The sequence below is a fragment of the Chrysochloris asiatica genome, unplaced genomic scaffold (assembly GCF_000296735.1).
Source record: "Chrysochloris asiatica unplaced genomic scaffold, ChrAsi1.0 scaffold00140, whole genome shotgun sequence".
NCBI lineage: Eukaryota > Metazoa > Chordata > Mammalia > Afrosoricida > Chrysochloridae > Chrysochloris > Chrysochloris asiatica.
Genome location: NW_006408658.1, coordinates 2134863 through 2140627, shown reverse-complemented (window position 1 = coordinate 2140627; position 5765 = coordinate 2134863). Strand labels below are relative to the sequence as shown.

The 5765-nt window shown below is 37.2% G+C and overlaps 1 pseudogene; it reads right to left on the bottom strand.

The window, feature by feature from the left end:
- Positions 1-1812: 1812 nt before the first annotated feature.
- The window catches only part of LOC102827053, a 17553-nt pseudogene continuing 13600 nt past the window's right edge, over positions 1813-5765 (bottom strand).

Below are 5765 nucleotides of genomic sequence, written 5' to 3'. Positions count from 1 at the left end.
CCTACCTTTCTGATTTCTTGAGTACTGCTGCTTCCATGTGTGTTGATTGTGGATCCAAGTAATATGAATCCTTGAGAATTTCAAATATATTCTCTGCTTATTATGATTGCTTATTGGTCCAGTTGTGAAGCTTGTTGTTTTCTTTATCTCGAGGTGTAATCCATTCTGAAGCAGTAGGCTTTGATCTTCATCTGTAAGGGCCTCAAGTCCTTTTCACTTTCAGTAAGCAAAGTTGTGTTGTCTGTCTATCACAGGTTGTTGACTAGTCTTCCTCCAATCATGATGGTGTGGTCTTCACATAGTCCAACTTCTCAAATTATTTCCCCAGTATACAGGTTTTTGAATAAGTATGGTGAAAGGATTCAATCTCGATGCACACCTTTCCTTATTTTTAACCATGCAGTTTTCCCTTGGTCTGTTTGAACTACTGGCTCTAGTTCTATGTATAGGTTCTGCATGAGCACAATTAAGTGTTCTGGAATTCCCATTTTTTGCAATGTTGTCTATAATTTGTTATAATCCACACTCATATGCTTTTGCATAATAAATGAAACACAGGTAAACATCTTTCTGGAATTCTTTTCTTTCAGTCAAAACTCCTCTGACTGACATCAACAATAATATCCTTTGCTCTATTTCCTCCTCTGAATATGACTTGAATGTCTACCAGTTCCCTGTCCAACTATTTTAGAATTGTCTTCAGAAATATTTTACATGTGTGTGATAATAAGTTATATTGTTTGGTAGTTTATGCATATCATTGGATCACCTTTCTTTGGAATGAACATAAATGTAGATTTCCTTTAGTCTGTTGACCATATAGCTGTTTTCCAAATGTCTTGGCATAGATGAGTCAGCACTTCCAGCATTGTACCCATTTGTTGAAACATCTCATTGGTGTTGTATCAATAATTGAAGACTTGTTTGTCACCAATGCCTTCAGTACAGCTTTGGTTTCTTCCTTCATCAATTCTTAGTTATATCCTCTCTCCTAGGATTGTTGAACATTGACCCTTCTTTTGTTACAGTGACTCTGGTTTTCTTCCATGTTCTTTTGATGCTTCCTGAGTCACTTTGTCCATAAAGTCATTTTTCATTGCAAGTTGAGGCTTGAATTTTTATGCTAGTTTTTTCAGCTGGAGAAATGCCAAGTGTGTTTTGCTTTTTTGGTTTTCTAACTCCATGTCTTTGTAAATTGTGTTAAGAGATTAAAGAAGGGACCAGTAATGGTTAAATAATCGCTATATCCTGTAACTACTTGATAAAGGTTACCTTTTCAACTGAGTGAATGCTTTATTGAGGTCACTTATCTTACTTCCATCTATAAGACAGAGAATTGTCACAATCTTTGAAACTGTGAATTCCCAGGACTTTTTTCCACATTTAATGGTTAACAACAATTTTAACATCACTTCTTCATTAAGCAACATATTTTTTTTTTCTGAAAGAACAAACAACCACAAAGTAAAACCTAATTTCTAGCTAATATTTGTGATTTGATTTTTATACCTTGGTATTTCTGTGATGTTATATAATTTTTTTCTTAAAATTCCTAGCTTTTGTATTTTAATTTTCTTATGTGAATATATCTTTTCTAGTAAAAAGAGTATAATTTGTTTAATTATTTAAAAGTATAATCATGTATTTTATGTTTATTTTATATGTCATTTAATACATTAAAAAAAAAAGTGAAATGTAATGAAGGCGAGCATATAAGATTCATTGGGCATAAATGTCATCTTGATATGCTTGATTTATTTTTACATGGTCCATTTTGAAGACATTAGAGGGTTTCCATTCAGAGAAGAGTGTTCAGTATTGTCCCAATATGACACATTTCACTTTATCATTGTGGATTATTGTTTTGCTTTTAAAGTTATCAAGCACATCCTAACTTTTGACTTTGACCCACGAATCAAAGATATTACCTATGCTGTGACTTAAATTTTTTTTGATATTTTTCTTGTAGTGTTGATTTGAAATGACATAAAATTCATTTCCAGCATGGCTGTGTTCATGAGTCTGGGGTGATGCTCCATGTGGCACAATCCCTTCCTGCCTGTTGATAGTTCCTATGTGGGATTTCTGAGGCATTTTTGAAAAGAAATAATCACTTGCTATAAAACTAGAACATGCATCAATGATAAAATGGCCTGCTTCATACCACTTGTTGTAAGGGAATATTCTTTGATACCACTAACTGCATTGGCAGTGGAAGGCTTGTGGAAGGGAACACTTCAGTCCCCTGTACATGTAGGAGTTATGGTCACACAAATTTCTTTATAGGAAGGACATTGTTTTTAGCAGCCACAAGGTATTTAGAGGGCATTTTCTCAATTCCAGTAACTAAGCGTTCTAGAGTCATAATCACATAATTCAGTCCTACTCTCGTCATTACTGGATTCCAAGCTTCATTCATGGCTTCTTTAGGAAATGCAATATCTTTTATATTTAGGTGCCCAAAGCTTACCAAGTCTTATCATGGAAATATCAAGTTATTCACATGACCCCAGAACAAATCCCACCTAGAATTATCAAGATAAGAAAATGAATTGTTCTTTTGATGTTGAGATGTGTGTGAGCTTTTACTTCCTTCTATCTTTAATTTTTGAGTTGTTGTCAATGAATGCATATTATTTCATAGACAGGAAGAAGAGTATAGACCCAGGAATTAGAAAAAGGCTGTAAGAATCACAGTTTAGTTGACTGGAAAACAAAGGTTATTATGACTGGGAGCAGGAAAAGGGAGGCTGTGAGGAAAAGAGGAGCCTAGAGGAGTCTGAGATATTCTTGTTAAGACCTTGTGGTAGTTAAGAGTTTATATCAACTTGACTGGGCCAGGAGTCTCAGTGGTTTGGCTGTTAAGATATAGTTATCTCTCAAGATGAGATCTAATATAATATAATTAATCCCATGATGAAATCTTCTGTGAGCAGTCAATCAATTGAAAAGAAGTTTATTCAGAGTGTGTGTGCTTCCAGTTTGTTATACTCTCTGGCAAAGCATTCTTCTGGGATCCTGCATCGAGCTTGTCACCTGACCTCCCTCAGTGGCCTGCTGATCCTGGCAGTTGTCAGCAGTCTACGATTTTACTTGTTCAAATTGTCTGACTGACATCAGACCGTCATTCTTGGTTTACCTAACTCATGGATTTTGAACTTGCCCCTGTTTACAATTGTGTAAGTCATTTCCTTGATAATAAACTGTGGTGCTGGGGGGTAAAGAACTGGACCACAAACAAGATTGCTTTGAACCACAAGGTCGGCAGATCAAACTCACCAATTGCTTCTTGGAAACCCTATACAGGGTCACAAAGAGTCATAACCGACTTGACAGCACTTAAAAACAACAATATATGTACATATGTAAGCTACACTGGTTTTGCTTCTCTAGAGAACCCAACCAAGGACAGACCTGAAACTCCCATTTTATGCTTTCTAAGTGCTCCTTTTATAATGGGTTCTGTTGCTATGAGTCAGAATTAACTCAATGTTGCTATGAGTTAGAATTAACTCAATGGCACCTAACAAAACAACAATAACAACAAATGCTCCTTACAGACTTCTTTTAGTCTTACATGATAGAATACATGTGAGAAATCTGTATAGACTAAGCTTGGTATGGAGAGACAAGAAATCTCCACTCAAAGTTGTTTCCCTTTTATTGTGCCTCTTTAGCTTACTGTGGGATCAGTGTGGGTCAGAGTTCTGTGTTGTTTTCATTAGGTCCAGTTGAGTTGGTTTCAACCCACAGTGACTCTAAGTACAACAGAATGAACACCGACAGGTCCTACACCATCCTTATAATTGCTGCTACACTTGAGCCCATTGTTCCTGCCTCTGTGCCGATCCTTGTCATTGAGGGTCTCCCTCTTTTTTTCTGATCTTCCACTTTACCAAGCATGTTGTCCTTCTCCAGGGACTGGCCCTTTCTGATAGCATGTTTGAATATGAAAGATGAAGTCTGGCCATCTTGGCTTCTAAGGAGCATTCTGGTTGTACTTTTTCCAACAGAGAAAAAGGCTTCTGCCAGTCCATTGTATTTTCATATTCTTCTCCAAGACCATAACTCAAATGAATCAATTCTTCTACAGTCTTCCTTATTCACTGTCCACTTTTCACATGCATAAGGTGGTGGTAGTGGTGGTGGTGGTGGTGGTGGTGGTGGTGTGCCGTGGAGTTGGTGCCAACTACAGCTACCCTGTATAGGGTTTCTGAGGCTGTAAATCTTTACGGGACCAGAAAGCTTAATCTTTTCTTCCTTGGAGCAACTGATAGATTCTAACTAGTAACCTTGCGGCTATCAGCCCAGCTCATAATCCACTATGTTACCAGGATTCCTTGATGTTCTTATTGTTGTTAAGTGCCATTGAGTTGATTCCTACCCATAGCAATCCAGTATAGGGTTTCCAAGAAGTGATTAGTGAGCTTGAACCACCGACCTTGGGGTTCACACCAACTTGCAGTCCAGAGCATTAACCCACAGCCCCACACCAGAGCTCCGTGATTATTGAAAAACCATGGCTTGGGTCAGGTGCACCTTTAGCTGAAACTGACAGATTTTCTCTTGAACACTTTAAAAGGTCTTGTGCAGCATATTTGCTTAATGCAGTACATCATTTGAGTTCTTGAATGTTGTTGTTGTTGTTAGGTGCCATTAAATCAGTACTGACTCATAGTGACCCTATGCACAACAGAACGAAACACTGCTCAGTCCTGGGCCAACCTCACAATTGTTGTCATACTTGAACCCATTGATGCTCCCACTTTGCCAAGCACAGAAGTCTTTGAAAGTGATTTTGTACTCAAAATTGCCTTTGTCTGCCCATTTTTGTATTGCCATAAAGACTTCACAATTGTATTAGACCTTACTGAAGAAGTTGGATGATTAAAGAGAATTACAATTTTGTAAGAAGGGTCAAAATAAAGAATGAAGACTACATATGCTTCATATGATTGCGTTATAGCCTAAGGACAGCATCACAAAACACAAACTCTTCTAGTGCATTACTGTTTACATTCCACACTTCTTGGGCCTGCTTCTCATCTTTAGATTCTTTCTTTATAAGAAGAAAGACCGCCTTCCTTCTCATCTGCCCATTGAATGATTCCATTTTTAAATCATTAGATGCACTCAGCATTCCTTAGAGCCTGGCTACCTAGGAGATTACAGCCAAGTGGAGTAAGAATGTGGAACTCTCATTTTCTTACACAAAGTCCACCCCTAGAAAACCAATCAAAAGTGACAAAGAACAGAATGCTGACACTCACCTTGGTCATGATTACAATCTAGACCCATCACCCCTGCAGTGGAATAATGTTCCTTTTTGATTTTCTGATACTGCTGGTGTAGTTTGTCAATAAAGGGACCTTTAAAATGCCAGAGCAGGTCATGTATTTAAAGGTTACAGTAGATTGACTATTACTTCTGTTGAGCTACTGCCATGACTCCTTAGACAGTATACTGTATACTGTATACCTTAGGTATACTCCTAAGGTTACATAGTTATTAACCCCATTCCTCAAATTATTAATTTGTAAAATAGGAACACTAATAGTATTTACCTTACATGCTTGTTGGCAGAATCATGAGAGACAGAAGTAATGATTCATTAGACTGGATCCAATGATCACATGCTTTAAGCTATTATTATCCGTTACTATGTTTCCTTGTTTCTCCAGTCTCTATCCTATAGGATTTCTTTTTGTGCAATGTGTAAATAACACTTATAATTATTGTTGTTGTTATGTGCCATGGAGTCGGTT